Source organism: Phocoena sinus, chromosome 7, assembly GCF_008692025.1.
Source record: "Phocoena sinus isolate mPhoSin1 chromosome 7, mPhoSin1.pri, whole genome shotgun sequence".
Lineage (NCBI taxonomy): Eukaryota > Metazoa > Chordata > Mammalia > Artiodactyla > Phocoenidae > Phocoena > Phocoena sinus.
The window spans coordinates 23,032,989-23,052,665 of NC_045769.1; the positions used below are offsets into that span (position 1 = coordinate 23,032,989).

Genomic DNA, 19,677 nt, shown 5'->3' on the forward strand with positions numbered 1-19,677 from the left:
GATCTTTTTAGAGAATGTTCAGTGCTGTAGGGAAAGCTGTGTGAACAGAGAAGGACCCTCAGTCTAACTGCTGAGTTAGGCTTGGTTTCGTTATAATAAAGTCTTTTTAATTGAAGATATAGAAGATTCACTACAACACAAGATTATCATCAAGAAAAATATCATTTTAAACTAATCAGTTTCCAATTTGGTTTTTATCATTTTGAACTATTTTTTTCCCCCAGATTTCTGCAGGTCTGGTTTCCTGAGGTCAAGCAGGCATAGTTTGAGAAAATGACTAAGAGGTCTGAGAAATGTGGTCTGGGTAAATTTGCACAATATATTTAAAAGCTAATTCATTTCATAATCTATTTATTGAAACAATGTTTGCTAAGTGACTAAGTTACCAAGGAGTATGCTGTATCCCAGAGGTAATTCAAAATTGATTAAGATATATCATGGTCTCTTGTATTCTAGTTAGAGATAGGTCAGGTATACAAATAACTAAAATACATTTAATATACCCTAGAATATTTAATTCTGCCACGAATTGCCCCATTATCAATTTCTATTTTGTTTTTCAGCATTTCCTCTCATTTTTTCCATTATTTTTTAATTCCTTCCTCTTTGTTATTTAAAAATTTTAAAACACAGGAAAACAAAAATCACCTATCATGCAACAGCTTTAAAAATAGCATATCTTAAAGAATCTAAGACACACAGATTGAAAGGTGAGCTGCTATTTTATGTGTCACTAAGAAAGAGAAGAACACTTCCAATTAAGCTGACACATTGTCAACTGAGAAACGATTCCCATTCGTGGAGATGTTAACTGGTGAAATTAGGAAAATCTCCCTTCTCCCTATCTCTCATTTCAGAGGTAACCACTATGCTTAGTTCAATACCAACTTTAGATACATGAGAAAAAAACCACAGGGGACATGATGTTGTATGATTCCATGGTTAAGAATCTACATGCCTAATAATTATAGATATATTGATAGACAACAAAGCATACCAGGGTTACTATTGCCTTTCTTCACTGTTTCCATATGTGTTTTTGTTTATATGAGGGGTGTGTGTGTGTGTGTGTGCGCGCACGCGTGTGTGTTGGCGGGGGGAAGTGTATAAATGTCAGCACGCATTCATGACATTCATGTGCTTGTGGAGAGTCTACTCAGTGTAGGTGGTAATGAAAAGCTATATTCTAGTCTCAGGTAATGAAGAGAGACTATGAAGACCAAGTTAAGGAAAAAATAAACAAGAGAAAAAACTGCCACATTTAGTAAGCTGGTTTTTGGCCACTGTTCCCTAACAAGTTTCTAGAAAACCAAAATAGCTCATTATGGAGATACTTCAACTCTTACGTTTTCTAACAATTTCACATATTTTCTTAGAAACCCAAACTCTTATTCATACTAGAAAACCGTTTAAAGTTCCGTTTCAAAATTAGTTAAGGTCTAGAAAAGCTAGCAAGTGCTAGAGAAAGGGTGTGAGCGGAGGCTGCTATCCTTCCCCTAAATCTTTAACGCTCAAGGGGCTGAAGATGTTAGTTCTACAGCTGATTAAAGGAGAAAAGCCCTGTTTTGACATGTTCTTGAAGACCCATATTTATACTAACGCAGTAGCAGCATGCTTGAGGGCATTTTGATATTAAAAATCTTAAGAGCACAGTGTATCTTTCCATAATATACCAAGAATGGAGGTGACATGCAACTGTCACCTAACAGGATTTTGAGTCATGCAGACCTCGTCTCCATGTGCCAGGAAGGACATACACCAAAAATAAAAGACACAGTGCCCTAAGGAAAGAACTTAGATTTATTGAATGCTTACTGAGAACCACACATTGAGCTAAATGATTTTGTTTGTGGTGCTCTATTTAATTGAATGAGGCATGCATCTACTTCGAGGTAACTTTGGTACAGAAATCAAATATTCTATTTCACCTAATGATTAGCTTAGTAAATTACTCTAGTGTTGCTCTAGTGTTTGGGGTCCCTGATTATTCAACACATTTGCTTTTGGGGTTGCAGGTGCAGGCTGCCTCTCCAGAGTTTTGTATTTTGAGAAATTTAGAGTTTTTCATGTTCTTTTTGTCTCCATTCTATTTGAGAAAAGAGTTTATGATACCAAATATTTTAGAAGAGAGAGTTTGTCAGGCAACAGGAGCTAGAGGAATAAGCTGGTATGTGAGTTAAATGCTGGCGTATTTTTACTTCTGCTGAACATTCAGAGACGTTAGTTAGTGTTCTTATGCTGGTAGCCCCTCGAATTTCCTGTCCTGTTTAACGTATAATCAGATATATTTCATTGTAAGCATTGATTTTAACATCTATCAAATAGATTTTGGACAAATTTGCTTATTTGGGAATTGGATCTGAAGAAAATCATCCTGGATATTTTTAGAGTCATTCCAGATTCCCTCCCTGGCGTATTGCTGCCAAGCACACTTTTGGATGTTCACTTAAAACAATTAGCATAAAGGCTGTCTTTATCAGTTGCCCTTGAGGTAAAATCCAAATTCTATAGTGTACAATTCCAGGTAGGTTCTTGCAGGCTGGCCTCAATCTACCTCTAGCTATTGTTCTTTATGGACTTTGCATGCTTCTGTTTTAGCACTTTATCCTGCTACATTCTAATTTTGCCTGTTTTTGGCTCTCACTTGACAGACAAACTCAAGAATGAAAACCATGTCTGTTTTCCTTGCCTTCATATTCCTGGAACATGGTCAGTTTTGTGCACGTAGTGGGTGCTCAAAGGAATATTGCTAAGTGAAGGAACGATTTCACATTATTTCAACTGTAACTATGATTGATGGAACTACTGCCATGAGAAAATGAAATCTGAACAACTTCTATTCCATTCATCATTGGCAGGAGATAAAAAAGATGTACAGCAAAAATCAATTACTTTCTCCACCTCACCTCTTCACAAAAGAAGGCCCCTCCCTTCAAGTTTGCACTCCCATCAGCAAAGTCATCTGCCTGTCTCTGTCTCCCTCTCTCCAAATGACCTACCAGAACTTTTGAATTAGAAACTAAGGGCCATTGTTCTAGTGAAGTGGGGGCTTTACTCTGAGATGTCTCTATTCTTTCTTCTACACATTGATTAATAAGTTGAGCATTGCAAGTCATGGACTGCCTGAATAATTTAAGACATTTCCATTTTGAAAATTATTTGATATTGTTCTGAGAGGATGAGCTGCATTATAAAGTTTAACCATATAACATGTGGCTCTTGTAATCACTTTCGTTGCTTTATAGCCATGTCTCATATAATCAATAGTATCATGAGAGGAAATGTAATCCTATATTTTTACTTTGGCATATAGCATCTCCATATCCTCTTCATAATATCTGTTGGTGGTGAGAAAGTGCCGTTTTTTTAAAGGTATTATAAAATTGTCCAAACACATTCTTGGCATCATTAGTTTATTCTGAAAGCATTTTTTTCTGAAGCAATTATTTCTTTTTATTAAGAAAGTACCAGTCTGGAGGCATATTAACCTCACCAGAATTTCATAAATAAGGAAAACATATAATTTCATTACATTCTTTGATATACTCTGATTTTCTCATAGACTTGGAGTTACCTAGAATATTCATTATGAGTTTCCTTCCTTCTTGAGTATTGCTTTGTCATCCAGAGCATCAGAAAACGTAGGTAGCAGCATTTCCTGGTACATATATACATTTGAATATTTCAACCCAAATAAAAGTTTTATTTCTAATCTTAAAAAATATCAAGATGGGTAACAAAATATCATGGCATTTCTTGGGGCCAGGGAGGAAGTGATAACAAAGGAAGGGCTGAGATTTTTTTACTACAGGTTGGCAAAAAAATGTTATAATTCCTTTACTCCTACTGTCTAGGAATTATGTCATTATAAAACACTCTCTTTGCCCTAAAACATAAACTTCTTGGGACCAAGTCTCTGGAATCTGTGTAGTTCTCTCTAGATGAGTGGATAAACAACACAGGGAAAGCACTTATGGACAAGGCTTGACACCTACCTTTGCATCCTTAGCAAAAAATTGGCTTCTTTTTTTTCTGTTTGAAACAGCTCCCTAGGATATATTTCAAATGAGGTTAAACAGGAATGTTACTTGTTTTTCACTCTTTTTCCTTCAAGCTCTTATGGTATCCTTGGTCATATGCAACTTGATTTTGTTTGTTTTTAGGAAAGGAAGTCTGATTTTAAAAAATTTTGAAGCTTAAATGATAGAGACTGGTGAGTTACACTGTTACGGTGCTTCAAAGAAAGCTGAGATCACTATTTGTCCCATCTGGCCGTGGAAAGGAAATAGTATAAACAGCCTGTAGTGCGTTCTACCTCTATCATAGAGATAAAGCATGCAACAGCATGGAATTTAGTTTTATACATAATTCTCTATCTTCAAACCTGGTACAAGAAGAATCGCTAATATCTGACTGCAGTATGAATCTTCTATATGGTATATCAGTTTTATTCAAAATAGGAAATATCTAATAGGAGAAACCTATGAGACTGAGATGTATCTCAAAGTTAAGAGAAGACAAGGGAAGGTCGAGTAATAAACTATACATAAGATATGCACACACACACACAGATCAGAATCTTCTACTCTTTGCAAGAAAATAAATTCACACAAACCAACGATATGAATTATAATGTTTTCAGGTTTAGCTGCCTTTACAGACAACCTCTAGCATAGAGCCTGGCACAGAAGAGCAAGTGCTAATGTACAACTGGTGCTGTTCAGTAATTGATTGGCTGTTGTTACATAGGAACAATGGACTTCCTCATAGAGGACTTCCATCAGGGTGACTTCACTGAAGAAGAGCCTTAGAGTTATCCTACATTCTGAAGGCTCCAGTCAGATATAGGGAATTACCCTAACAGTCTACCTTAGACTGTGAACTTGACAATGGCTCCATTAGAGTGACAGCCCTTCAGAGCTCTATAAAGACCCAGAACAACCATACTAGATGGCGGTTGACCTCCTGGAAGTTAAACATCCATCTACAAATAGGCCTGAGAGTGTCTAGGAGTTTGGGAGTATATAGAAAACTTGACTGAAATGTGACTTCACTTGTTCATCCTCACAACACAATCCTATTATTATAGTGTGTTCTAACACATGTTCTTGAGAAGCACAGCAGGTTAGATTTTCCAGGAAAACTGAATTCTTCAATAGAGATGAATGCATTTTAGGGTGAGCACTGCAGCTTTGTAATATGTGGAACAGCAAGGTAAGTGGAGGCATGTTGGAGACCGGATGCGGTTCAGGCATGGATGGGAAGTGGTCAAATAGCTTAAACATTTTGTTATGGTTTTTTGAAAAAACCACCATACTTAATGAGAAATGGGAAGAAACCTACCATTTCTTTATATAGTGTTAGTCCATTTCTTTATATAGTGTTAGTCCATTTGGAGAATTTTTATGGTAGAACTGAAGAAGAGCAATTAGTAAAGATATATATATACAAGATGAGTCAGAAAAAGAGAAGAAAAAGACAAAGAAGGGCAGGACTGTAGACCTCACAGGAAGGTATTATCAAGGAATAGGTTCTGGGCAATAATGTCAAGAGCTGCAGATATAAAAGCCAAGTGTTACAGTTTGCCAACCACGAGGACATTTTTAACATTGGAAAAAAAAAATGTCAACACTGAGGTGAGGGTGGAAATGTATATTCTATTCTTTTCTTTTTTAACATCTTTATTAGAGTATAATTGCTTTACAATGGTGTGTTAGTTTCTGCTTTATAACAAAGTGAATCAGTTATACATATACATATATCCCCATATCTCTTCCCTCTTGCATCTTCCTCCTTCCCACTCTCCCTATCCCACTCCTCTAGGTGGTCACAAAGCACTGAGCTGATCTCTCTGTGCTATGCGGCTGCTTCCCATTAGCTATCAGTTTTACATTTGGTAGTGTATATATGTTTATTTAAAAATATTTTAATGGATGAAGTTGATTGGTAGAGTGGGAAAATGAGCCAGAGATGAGAGATTTATGATATCAGAGGAAAAAATAATTGCTAGAGTAGTGTCATCTCAGAGGAGGCAAAAAGTGATAAGATCAATATGATAGATGGAGGATTGGCCTTAGAAAGGAGTTACTTCTTCCCTGAGATAACATAGACGACTATTTAGGTAAGTTTGGAAGAAAAATTGAAGGAGTTCACAACCCCATGATTTACATTCTCCTGATTTAAAACCAAAAAAACAAAAAACACAAAACATCAAAAACTTGTTACATCTGTTGAGAATCAGGAGCCAGAAGTGGAGCATATGTCTTGGAAGCAAAATTGAAATAAATCATTGTAGAGAATGAGAAGAGTCAACCAAGGATCAATATTGAGATAAAGTTAAGAAGTGATAGTTTCTCTCTCTCTCTCTCTCTCACAGTGAAAAGTGAGGCAGAATCATTTATTGTCTGCTCTGAGCTAGGGTGTTTGCATCATGTAGCTTTCATAAAAACCATATAATGTGGTAAAAAGAATTATCTTCATTTTATAGATGAGGAACCCGATGCTCTCAACATCACAAACCTAGTGGGTGGTAGAACAAGATTCTGGTCCAAGTTAAGATTTCAAAGCCTGTTTTTTTCTTCTCATACAACCTTTAAATTTAGATAGTCCTTAGGTTGACATAAGGTTGAAGATTGACAAGAGGTGTGGTAGAAGATAAAGGAACATAACGGGATTCAGGGTCCAGACAGTAGTAGGTGAAATAACTGATCATGGGGTTCTGTCCTGGAAGACAAGAAGTTAATTCCAAAATGGAGAAGGTGAACTACATGAGTATTAAGGACTTCTGGTGAAGATTCCTGATGCAGAACAGATTTTTTTAAAAAATTTAATTTATTTTTTTATACAGCAGGTTCTTATTAATTATCCATTTTATACCTATTGGTGTATATATGTCAATCCCAACCTCCCAATTCATCCCACCACCAACCACCACCACCCCCCTACCCCGCTTTCCCCCCTTGGTGTCCATATATTTGTTCTCTACATCTGTGTCTCTTATTTCTGCCTTGCAAACCTGTTCATGATGCAGAACAGATTATGATGGAGTAGGGGTATTGGAGAATTGGAAAGCTAAGATACTTTAGGCAGAGATGGGAATTTCACAATTTACATTCCAAAGAAGTATAAGGATTTTAGCTCGTAACAAAAGTTCATGGTGTGGTCATGTGAACTGATTTCTAAAATGGCTTTGAGTTTTGCCACAGGAATACAAGGAATCAAAACTGAAGTTAATTAATTAGGTGGACTATCTTGAGATTTTCCTTGACCACAAACTAGAATATCAGAGGAGATATTATAATAGAAAAGTATGATAGGATCAGGAAGAAGAGAAGGGAAAATATGGGTTAGGAAGCAGGACGGAATGGGTTTGAAGGTGTCAGTAGAAAAGAACAAGGCATATTTAAACAGATGTGATAGTTTTAGAAAGAAAAATGTATCTAGGGAAGTCAAGAAAAAGTTATTTCAAAAATATGTTGATGATATGGGATTGATAAAAAACATTTTCATGAGATACTTATGTAACTAAAGGGAAGACTTAGTATGCTTTATAGAAATTCGAAGCTATGATGAGATTCCTGTCATTAGAAAGAACACTTTTCTGTCCACCAAATCCTCACAGAAGCTTTCAAAGTTTTTCACCATATGCTTACATCATTCCAGCCTCCAAGATATAAGTTGGAGAATGTGGGAAAAGGTTCCCATATTGTGAGAATGAGACTTATCATGGTAAGAGATGGAATTGATAGAATTAAAACATTTAGAATAAGTATCCAGTAACAGAATTTTCTGAAAACACAATTGAAGCTCCTTGACACAGCCAGATTATAGTCAGAAGACAGTATATCACATGGGAACAAGTATCAGGGAAAAAAGGGCTTGAGAGGCTTGGGAGTATATTTGTATGGGACAGCAGTACTATTTTGTCTACACAATAATAATAAAAAAAAAAGTTTGTTGGGAATAAAGGCATTATTTTATTTATATGCCTCAAGGTTTAGTCCACATTCCCTGAAGAAGATTCTTTGAGTTCAAACTTGTAATCATATAGCATAGAAACCTTTTCTGCTTTTTAAGTACTAGAAAGTCATTAATCTATTAGGCTAATTAGAGTCAGTTAGGTTGGATGTAGAGTTTCTTTAATTCCATGGAACTATTCCCTCAGGCCATACTAGTATATGGTTTTCAGTTCACATGAAGGACAATGAAAGCATGTTTACAGAGAACAAGCCAGTAAGCGCAGCTAACTCTGAGTTGTTTGCCTTGTGATAATCAATGTGAAGTTCACTGGCCACATGAACTGTTTAAGAAAGTTCCAAACTTTCCACTCTTGAATTCATTTGTTTTTAAGTTAAAAAAATTTTTTTTTAACCTAATTCTTAATCTTTTCTATATAACAGTATTAAGATATCATAGGTTAAATTTCCACATCTGGCATTTTAAGGCAAGACGAATTTAACTCTGCCAACTTTCCAACCCTGTCTCTACCGATCCCCAACAGAAACCTTCCGCTCTAGGCACACCAAAGAGGAACAGCTGGAGAATGGTTACGAGCAATAAAAGAAGGCTTTTCACCTTCCTTACCACTTCTGTTTAGTTGGGCTTGAGAATTTAAGGCTTTAAATCTCAGAAGAGTCTTTACAATAGACTTTGAAATATAACATGCTAGGAAAGACTGCTTGGGGGGAGCATTCACACTGACAAATGTGCTTTTCTGAACCGCACCGAACCATTTTGGTGCTCTATGTAACCTACTGACAAATGTGCTTTTCTGAACCGCACCAAACCTTTTGGTGCTCTATGTAAGCTAAGTTACAGCAGATGGCAGGAGCGGAGCAATTAGCATCTAATGCCATTACTTATCTTCTTGTGTTATCACCTTTTTCCCCAATGCTCTAATTATTTCCTTCCAATGACTGGAGACTCACTGAAGCATCAATCAAACCAAGCTTTGGTTAATTTTATGGTAACTCAAACATACTCAATGTTAAATGATACAATGCACAAAATTTAACACCTATTCATTAAATTCCAAATTCCCTTGAGTCAGCTATTGGAATTTCCATTTATGGATCTTTGCGCTTACTTGCTCACTGTGTTTTCTTTATGTCATATGCGTACACACACACACACCCTTATATATAGATATTTGTTATGTATCACATATATCTGTATATATGTGATATGTGTGTGTGTGTGCTAGAGATACATATTATATTCATTAGGTAGACATGTACTAGAGATTTTATTAAATATTTTATATATATTTTATTATATAATAAAATCTCCAGCACATATCTATATACATACACACACATTTCATTTTATACTATGTTGGGTAGTTTTCCTCTGAGGAAATGTTTAAATACTTCTGATCTAGGTAATACTTTGAAAAAGTAGGTCATACCCAAACTATCACTCAGTAGTGGAAAAGCATTTTGATAGAAGCTATATACCTACTATCTGACCATAGTCACAATTTCAGTAATGCACAGGAAACACAGAGTAAAGGCCTTTAAAAGTTATCTGACAAATATAATTGTTCTGATGACTAGTCTCTTACATTTTTCCTAGGTATGCATTTATAGAATTCTTTTTCTTTCAGTTGTAAGGATAAATTTATTGGTGCTTTATCAAGGCTACTTAGAATTTGATAATAGAATGCATCAGACTGTCACTTTTAGAAAGAAACAGACCTTGAAGAGAGTGAAGAACTAGTTCTATATGACAGAATAATAAAGATGTCATCTCTCCCTATCATCTTGTTTTTCTTTTCTTTTTTCTTTTTTCTTTTTTTTTTGCAGTACGTGGGCCTCGCACTGTTGTGGCGTCTCCCGTTGCAGAGCGCAGGCTCAGCGGCCATGGCTCACGGGCCCAGCCGCTCCATGGCATGTGTGATCCTCCCAGACCGGGTCGCGAACCTGTGTCCCCTGCATCGGCAGGTGGACTCTCAACCACTGCGCCACCAGAGAAGCCCTATCATCTTGTTTTTAATGTCATTTTTCACAGCAGGGAAAATCAATATATTTCAAAAGATATAAAGTATAGGAAATGGGCATCAGTCACCTTCATATTTTTAATGGAAATACTGTGAAAAAATATAATTTTAATCAATTTTAGGGAACTCTGATTTTTTTTCATTTATTCAGCTTTTAACACTACTCTCTCTATTATATAAGGAATACTCCTGAAGCATGGATTTTCTTCTATTTAAAATTCTTAAGGTTGCATTGCTTATGTCTTGTTTAATTTTGCTATTCACTTCATTGGTAGTGCTGCTTACAATTTAGCTGTCAGATAGTTTTGGATGGCAACTTCCAATCAGTCAAAATGGCAGTCATTCACTGAAGGCTGCTGTTAGCAGGAGAATTTGGTCTTGAATATCTTACCAAGTGATAGTTCCCTAAGTCATTTAATCGGGAAAGAAAAGCAATCCTGATATGAAGAGTTTAAGTAAGTGTTGATATTCAAGTTCAAATTCATATCTGCTCTTCAAACTCACTATGTCCAAAACTGAACTCACAATTTTCTCCTACAAACTTAGGCTTCCTCTTGTATTTCCAATTTCTTGTTAAAAGCAGGAGCATCCCTCTGTCACTCAGGCTTGAAACCTTAGTTATCCTCTTTCTCCCTTATCCTCTAGCAGCCGTATTCCTCAGTCTCTAGGATGGTTCCTTTACAATGTGCCTCCTACCATTCTTTTTTTTTTTTCCTATAGCTCATTTACACATTTCTTCCTTTCTGGACTGTTGCAATATCTTTCTAATACCTTTTGTAGCCCATATCTCATTCCTTAAGACATACTGACATCACAGTAATCTTAAAGTTATAAACTTGAATAAACAACTCCTCTGTGCTCGCAAACCATACAAGCTCACCTCTGCCCAGAGGAAAATAATATAATAAACTCATTTGCCTGTCATTCAAGTTACCACATAATCATCTGTGGCCTACCCTCCAAATTTATTTGCCATTAATCCTTCTTCAGAAGCGTCCCTGTATTTTAGCTGAGTTGACTTTCTAGGTATACTTAAAGAATACTCTGTAGTTTCAGTGTAAACAGAATGCCATTCTCATCATACCAGAATACAATCCATTTCTAAAGCCCTGTTCAAATTCTATCTCCTGTGTGAAGCTTTTAGTAAACTCACAGTCATCCAAACATGCAACCATGAAGATTTATCTAAGCATTGTAAATATGATGAGGATACCAAAAAATACATAACACTGATGCATATCCTCAAGAAGTTAATTGTCTAATGGGGAAATAATATGAAAACAAAGAGTAACATCAATATAACATAAATGGTATGTAACTCTTACCTATAATATGAGGTATTAACAAAGTACTATGGGAACACAGAGGAATGGGTATCTCTTTATTAAAGAATTAGGGAATATTTTATAGAATGAGTGTGAACTGAGCTGTTTTCACAAGTAGAACAAAGAAAGTACTTTTCATATGCAGCAAACAGTATCCAAAAGCAGTAAATAGTTAACCTACTCAACAAGTATTTGAGAATCTACTGTATATCAGCATCAATTATGTATTAGTATAATTAGTATAATCTACTGTATATCAGCATCAATTATGTATTAGTATAATTATGTATTAGTATAATCAATTATGTATTAGTAATTAGTATAATTACTGGAGATACTATAGAAGGAAGGATGGAGAGGAACAGAAAGAATTAAAAGACATGTTTTAGTAGAATGAAAAAATAATAGTTACTATTTAGTTGTAAGAGGGTGTGAAGATGGAAAAATCCACTAAAACTTTTGGGTTTCCTGATTGGAAAGCATGATAAGCCCATTAATTGAACTAGAGAAGACTGGAGAAGGAATATGTTTGGATAACTTTTCAACCTGTTAAGTTTTAATTACAGGTAAGATGTTCACATGGTGAAAGGAAATGTGGGTCCATAGGACTCATCAACATTTAAATAATATTTGAAGGCATGGGGATGGATTTTATTTTAAAGAGAGAAGATGTACATTGAGACTAGGGGAGATGTCTCAGAGACTAAGAAAAGAATGCTTAAAGATATGGGAAGTGGTCAACAGCCTTAGATAGTAAAGAATAGTTATGTAAATTATTGGATTCAACCATTACAAGGACCTTTTAATTTGGTCTTTGAAAACCCAGTCATAAAAGAATGATGGCAGAGGCAGACTGCAGTGGTTTGAGCTGTGAATAAGAATTGAGGAGGTAGAGGTAGTAAGATTATTTCTAGCTCAAGGAGCTTTAGAACTAAAAGAAAAGTGAAATATAGATATGTTTAGGAAAAGATGTTATTTTTGATGGAGAAAAAAATTGGGTAAAGTGGTAAATTGAAGAAAACACAGTAATGGAAAAATGATTAAAGCTATGGGAGAGAGGGAAGAAATGATAAAGCAGACTCTGGAGAGGAAAGAGGGAATGGAATTAAGAGTCTTGATTAAAAAAACAGTAAAATAACAAACATTTGGAGACTAAACAACATGCTACAAAAACAAACAAACACCAATGAGTCAATAATGAAATAAAAGAGGAAATCAGAAAATACTCCCAAGACAAATGAAAATGGAAACACAACACTCCAAATCTATGGGATACAGCAAAAGAGTTCTAAGAGGGAAGTTTATAGCAACACAGGCCTTCCTCAAGGAATAAAAAAAATCTCAAACACCCTAAAAAAAAATAAGAAGAAGAAAAAGAAGAATAAACAAAGCCCAAAGTCCGCAGAAGGAAGGAAATAATAAAGATCAGAGGAAATAAAATAGAGATTAAAAATAATAGAAAAGATCAATGAAACCAAGAGCTGGGTTTTTAAAATGATAAACCAAATTGATAAATCTCTAGCCAGGGTCCCCAAGAAGAAAAAGAGAGAGGACCCAAATAAACAAAAGAAAAGAAAGAGGAGAAATAACGAATATCACAGAGATACAAAAAATCCTAAGAGAATACTATGAATAATTACATGTCAACAAATTTTATAACCTAGAAGAAACGGACAATTTTCTAGAAACATACAGCCTGACAAGATGGAGTCAAGAAGAAACAAACAATTTGAATAGATTATCAGAAGTGAAATAGAATTTATAATTAAAAAAACTCCCAGTGAACAAAAGTCCAGGACTGGATGGCTTTACAGGGGAATTCTACCAAACACATAAAGAACTAATGCCTATCCTTCTCAAGCTATTCCAAAAAACTGAAGAGAAGGGAACACTCCCAAATTCATTCTACAAGGTCACTATTACCCTGATACCAAAAACAGACCAAAAAAACCCCACAAAAAAACACGAAAATTACAGGTCAATACATTTGCTGAATATAGAAGCAAAGATCCTCAACAAGATATATTAGGAAACCAAATCCAATGATTCAGAAAAAGGATCATATATTGTGATCAAGCTGGATTTATTCCAGGGTCACATGGATGATTCAACATTCACAAAATCAATGTGAAACACATTATCAAAAGAAAGGATAAAAATCACATGATCATCTCAATAAGTACAGAAAAAGCATTTGACAAAATTCAACATCCATTCACGATAAAAACTCTCATCAAAGTAGATATATATAGAGGGAACATATCTCAACATAATAAAAGCCATTTACAACAAACTCATGGCCAACATAAAACTTAACATTAAAAAGTTGAAAGACTTCCTGTTAAACTCAGGAACAAGACAAAGATGCCCACTCTTGCCACTTCTGTTTAACATAATGTGGGAAGTCCTAGCCATGGCAATCAGACAAAAAATAAAAGGTATCCAAATTGGAAGAAGTAAGAATGTCACTATTTGCAGATGATATGATAATCTCTATAGAGAACTCTAAAGTCTCCACCCAAAACTACAGAATAAATGAATTCAGCAAGGTTGCAGGATACAATATCAATATTCAGAAATGTGTTGTTTCTATACACTAATAATGAAATATCAGAAAAAGAAAGTAAAAAACAATCCTGTTTAAAATCACATCAAAAAAAATACCTAGGAATAAACTTAACCAAGGAGGTGAAAGACCTATACTCTGAAAATTATAAAACACTGATGAAGGAAATTTAAAATGATACAGAGATATGGAAAGATGTCCCATGCTCTTGAATTGGAAGAATACTGTTAAAACGGCCATACTACCCAAAGTAAGCTACAGATTTAATATAATCCCTATCAAAATACCCAAGACATTTTTCACAGAACTAGAACAAATAATCCTAAAGTTTATATGGAACCAAATAAGACCCCAAATTGCCAAAACAATCTTGAGAAAAAAGAACAAAGCTGAAGGTATTACCACCCCCAGACTTCAAACTATATTGCGATGCTAGAGTAATTAAAACAGCATGGTATTGGCACAAAAACAGACACATATATCAATGGAACAGAATAGAGAGCTCAGAAATAAACCCACACACCTATAGTTAATTAATCTACAACAAAGGAGGCAAGAATATACAACGGAGAGAAGACAGTCTCTTCAATAAGCGCTGGGAAAGCTGGACAGTCACATGTAAAACAATGAGACTAGAACATTCTCTCACACCATATACAAAACAATGACAAAAAAATAAACAAGCAAACAGAAAAACCCAATGAGACTAGAACATTTCTCACAACATATACAGAAATAAACTCAAAATGGTTTAAAAACCTAAATTTAAGACCTGAAACCATAAGATTCCTAGAAGAGAACATAGGCAGAACACAGATTAAAAAAAACATTGACATAGATAGAAAAATATTGCTATGATTTATCTAAGGCAAAAGAAATAAAAGCAAAAATAAACAGATAGATCCAATTAAACTTAAAAGTTTTTGCATATCAAAGCAAATCACTGACAAAATAAAAAGACAACTTATGGACTGGGAGAAAATATTTGCAAATGATGTGATTGACAAGGGGTTAATAACCAAACTATACAGTATCTCATATAGCTCAATATCAAAAAAATGGAAGAAGACCTGAATAGACATTTTTCCAAAGAAGACATATAGATGGCTAACAAGTACATGAAAAGATGCTCAACATCACTAATTGTTAGAGAAATGCAAATAAAAAGCAAAAGGAGGTATCACCTTATACTTGTCAGAATGGCTATCATCAAAAAGTATCTACAAATGTTGGAGAGGATGTGGAGAAAAGGGAACCCTCATGCACTGTTGGTGGGAATACAAATTCGTGCAGCCACTATGGAAATCAGTATGGAGTTTCTTTAAAATAAAACTAAAAATAGAACTATCATATGATTCAGCAATTCCACTCCTCAGGATATATCCAGGAAAAAACAAAGACATTAATTTAAAAAGATACGTGCACCTCAATATTCATAGCAGACTATTTACAATAGCCAAGACATGGAAACCATCCAAGTGCCCATCAACAGACAACTGGATTGAGAAGATATGGTGCATATATATGCAATTGAATATTATTCAGTCATAAAAGAGAATGAAATACTGCCAATCGCAGCAATGTGGATGGAGCTAGAGTGTGATATTCTTAAGTCAGACAGAGAAGGCCTAATGCTGTATGATATCACTTACATGTGGAATCTAAAAAATAATACAAATGAATGTACATGCAAAACAGAAACAGGCTCATAGATATAGAAAACAAAGTTATGGTTACCAAAGGGGTCAGGGGCAAATTAGGGGTATGAAATTAACAAACTACTAGATATAAAATAGATAAGCAACAAGGATATACTGTATAGAACAGGGAATTATACTTATACTCATTATCTGTAATAACCTGTAATGGAATCTAATCTGCAAAAATATTGAATCACTATGCTGTATACCTGAAACAATATTGTAAGTCAACTATATGTCAACTGAAAAAAAAAAGTCTTGATGGAATGAGTGGTTTAGGAAAGCAGGAGGAACATAAATAAGGATAAATGGTAATTAAATTTAGGGATGGGAACGAGGAAAATTGAGGGAGCACAATGGCTCCAATTTTGTGCGTGTGCATGAATGGTTCCTACTGTGTTATGGCATTTTCTATTTTTTAAAACACTCATCACATTCTACTCTGAATCACAGATGTACTTGTATTTTATCTTCCTAATACAATTAGAAGCTGCTTAAGATTAGGTAACATGTCTAGTTTTCTTGTGTTTCCTCCATGCACTTAGGCAGTGTTTGGTACACTGCAATTTGGGGGGAACTTATATAATGTATTTTTGTAGCTATCTCATTAAGTAATAGTCCAATATATATTCGTTAGGTAAATTCTTTATCGACTAGCCATAGTGAAGAGGAAGCCACGGGTATAACATGAGGTTATGAGACTGGAGAAGAGTGAGAGATTGTCAGGATTCAAATTCATTCTCTACTTAAAACAAAAAACTAAAATTAGATTAAGAAGTGATCTCACAGTAGGACTAGCAACTCACATTCAACGTGACTTCATAATAATAAATTTAGTAACAAAGGCAAAAACATAAATTAGTGTGTGTTTATGCATGTGCACGTATATGTGAGAATGTGGGTGTGTAGCCTAAGAATCCCACTTCACTTGATATCTACATTTCTAAATTATATTATTAGTGGTGTCCTGACCACTGGAAAAATAGTAAGGTTTCAAAACAACCAAGAAAGCATACATCAGAGATGAAGGATTTTAACTTGCTGATCAATACCAAACTATTGGCAGCTTCTGACTGGGACAATGCAAAAGACAATTTTAAATTGTAACAATTGTATTACACTGAAGTGGTTTCATTCAGTTTGAGAAGTTTTGACCCTAGTAGCCTACTTTAAGTATGTAACTCCATAGTGATGGACTTTTAGCGTAAATGGAACTGCACCTACCTCAGAGTATCCTATAAATTACAGTAGAAACTTTGCTGAATATAAGGTGGCTACAGAATCTTGATTTTGTGAAAATGTTAGAGCTTCCTAAAATTGTTGTACACTATCTTAGAACTTGTTTATAAAGATGAAGTTGGTGGAAAGTTATAGAATACCTAGGCTTTTCAATTTGTTTGCTATGGTTAAAATGAGATGTCAACACCAGAGTTTATTTTTAGTGATTTTTTTCTGTCTGTAGCTGTTTAAGAGTTAAAGAAACATGCTTGAATGTCTAAAATATTTGCTTCTCTTGTCCAGAAGAATATTCTAATATACTTTAAATCTATTAACATATCATGTTGACTTTTTATCAATTCATAATCCATCAGTAATTTGGCTGAGAAAGCCATTAAGGAGAAACTACTGATGTCCTAAAAATTACAAATCATCTCATTTCACGATAAATATTCTTTGTGCCCTGTCCCAAGAAATGACACAACTGTGGTGATTTATGGCTGGAGGAAGGTGACAGGGTAAACTTGCATACCAAGTTCTGCTCAAGAAGTTGACTCAGGAGGAAAACTTCCTGCTTGTTTTAGAGTACAGCACCTGAGACCAATCTACATCTTGACAGCGCTCATTAGCAAGCCAATTGTAGACTCAACACTCTCCCTCAGAGGGGCTTTAACCAAGTCAGAGCTCATTAGCAAGGAGTCCTTGGTGGCCAGACAAGTCTCCTGTAGATTATGCAGATCAAACCTTTTTCATTTAAGTCTGGTTTTAATAATTTATCTCAATTTTTTCTGAATTAGAACAAATTGACACTGTATTTTCCTTAATATAGTTAATTAACTCTTTAATGATATATATGGCATTGGGATACATTCTGTTGCTCTGATCACTTATTTATCTTGAAAATTTCTTGAATCAATCTAAGGCCTTATGATCCTCTGATATTTTCTCTATTAAAAATGTAAATAGAACCCTGGAGCGACTAATTTGGAAGTTAATAGTTCATCCACAATTGATGTAGAAATACATGACAGGCACAGCCATGAAATTAAATGTTCTCTGTAAGGCCAAAGAACTGGATTTTTTTCAGTTGTTAAAAATATTGTCTTGCGCTCTAAAGTTGTATTAACTCTTTAGCATCACTGAAATGCCTTTTTGTTGTTTTGTCAAACAAAAATACTGCTTCCCCAAGTGCCCAATATGATTTTAGAACAGTAGCCTAGGGCTTCTCTGGTGGCGCAGTGGTTGAGAGTCCGCCTGCCGATGCAGGGGACGCGGGTTCGTGTCCCGGTCCGGGAGGATCCCACATGCCGCGGAGCGGCTGGGCCCGTGACCCATGGCCGCTGGGCCTGCGCGTCCGGAGCCTGTGCTCCGCAACGGGAGAGGCCGCAACAGTGAGAGGCCCGCGTACCACAAAAAAAAAAAAAAAAGAACAGTAGCCTATTTGTTGCACAAAGAAAGGACATAAAGTCTGGAGTCAGGCAGTCCTGAATTTAAATCCTGATCTGTCACTCACTAGCTCTATGAACTCAGAAAATTAACTTCAAGATTATTTCTTCATCTATAAAATGGGGATAGAAGTGGCACCTCACAGGGTTGTTGTGAGGAATATAAAATTTGATACATGTGCCATACTTAGAGCAGTGCCTGACACATAGTAAGCTCTCAATAAATGTAAGCCTGTATCACTATTGTTGTTGATGTTATTATCTATAAAACAAGAATAAAAAATAACATATAGGTAGTACCTAGCAGGTGCTTATAGTAAACTTTTAGTAATTGATCCTTCCTTTCCCCTTCACCTCTGTGAGGTTGTGAAAAGAATTAGGCATATATTTACAAGGGGAGAAAAAGCAACAAATTGATATAAATGGGTTCCTTGTTATATGAGAATAGATTTAAAACTAATAGGCAAAAAACATCATTGTAGTAATATGAAAAAACAGTGTGTATGGCAAGGGGAAACTGAAAATACCCAACACAGTCAACTGATCAGCCTGACAAGTCAGAAGTACATCCTTCCTCCTGTTATATCTTTCCCAACCCTCATCATCATTGGATTCTCTGTAGACTCTCCATGATGAAATAAAGCCACCAGAGTTCAGAAGACTGCAAAAACCAGAGCTCCTAATTCTGGAGCCATAGCTCGTAAAGATCCCCTGCTCACAGAGGTGATGTGAGCAGCAGGAATAACAGTGACTAAGTCTGTGATTTCAGAGTAGGTCCTATAGGTTCTTTTATTTTGGCGATATGAGAGACCAAATGTCTAGAGAACCGCTTCCAGTACAAAAACATATAGCAATGCTCTACAAACTAAAAAAAAACCTTTTGAAATGCATTCCTTAATTTGTAGGGGAGAGTGGGTTATAGTTTAGGAAAAAAACTAAAAATGCAAAAATTCTGAAAGACAGAAGATCACTAAAGCTTGAGTTTGCCCTAGAGATCTATCTGCTCATTTCTGGTGACCTGGTACTGGGTAGAGCTTGTGCTTTAAGGAATTAAGTGACATTGGGGGAGGGATGTGGCAAACTTGGTGAGCAAAGTGAGCAGTCAGGTCAGAGAGTCATTTAAAACTACGATGCCCAAATGATGACACCAAGACCATTATGCATACTTGCAAACGTTTACGGCACAACCCCAGGGAGTTCTCTTTCCATGAAACCACAATGTGAATGTGGGCCACTCAGGCGGTACATGGCAGCTCTGGGAAACACCAACACTGAGTTAATTACAGAAAAACATGCATTTCAGAAGGATCCATCAAGGATATGTGCATGTTCCAGCCATGACTCTGGGTAAAGAGGAGATTTTTCTTGATTTAAATCTTCTGAAAATTGTTAATCATAAACTCACACTCCTAAGAGTTTGGGCCCC

General features: G+C 35.5%; 1 protein-coding gene across 2 annotated transcripts in view; it reads right to left on the reverse strand.

Annotated features, from left to right (window-relative positions):
• The window catches only part of SPAG16 (sperm associated antigen 16), an 879,748-nt gene that overhangs the window by 36,394 nt on the left and 823,677 nt on the right, over positions 1-19,677 (reverse strand). The window lies entirely within an intron of this gene.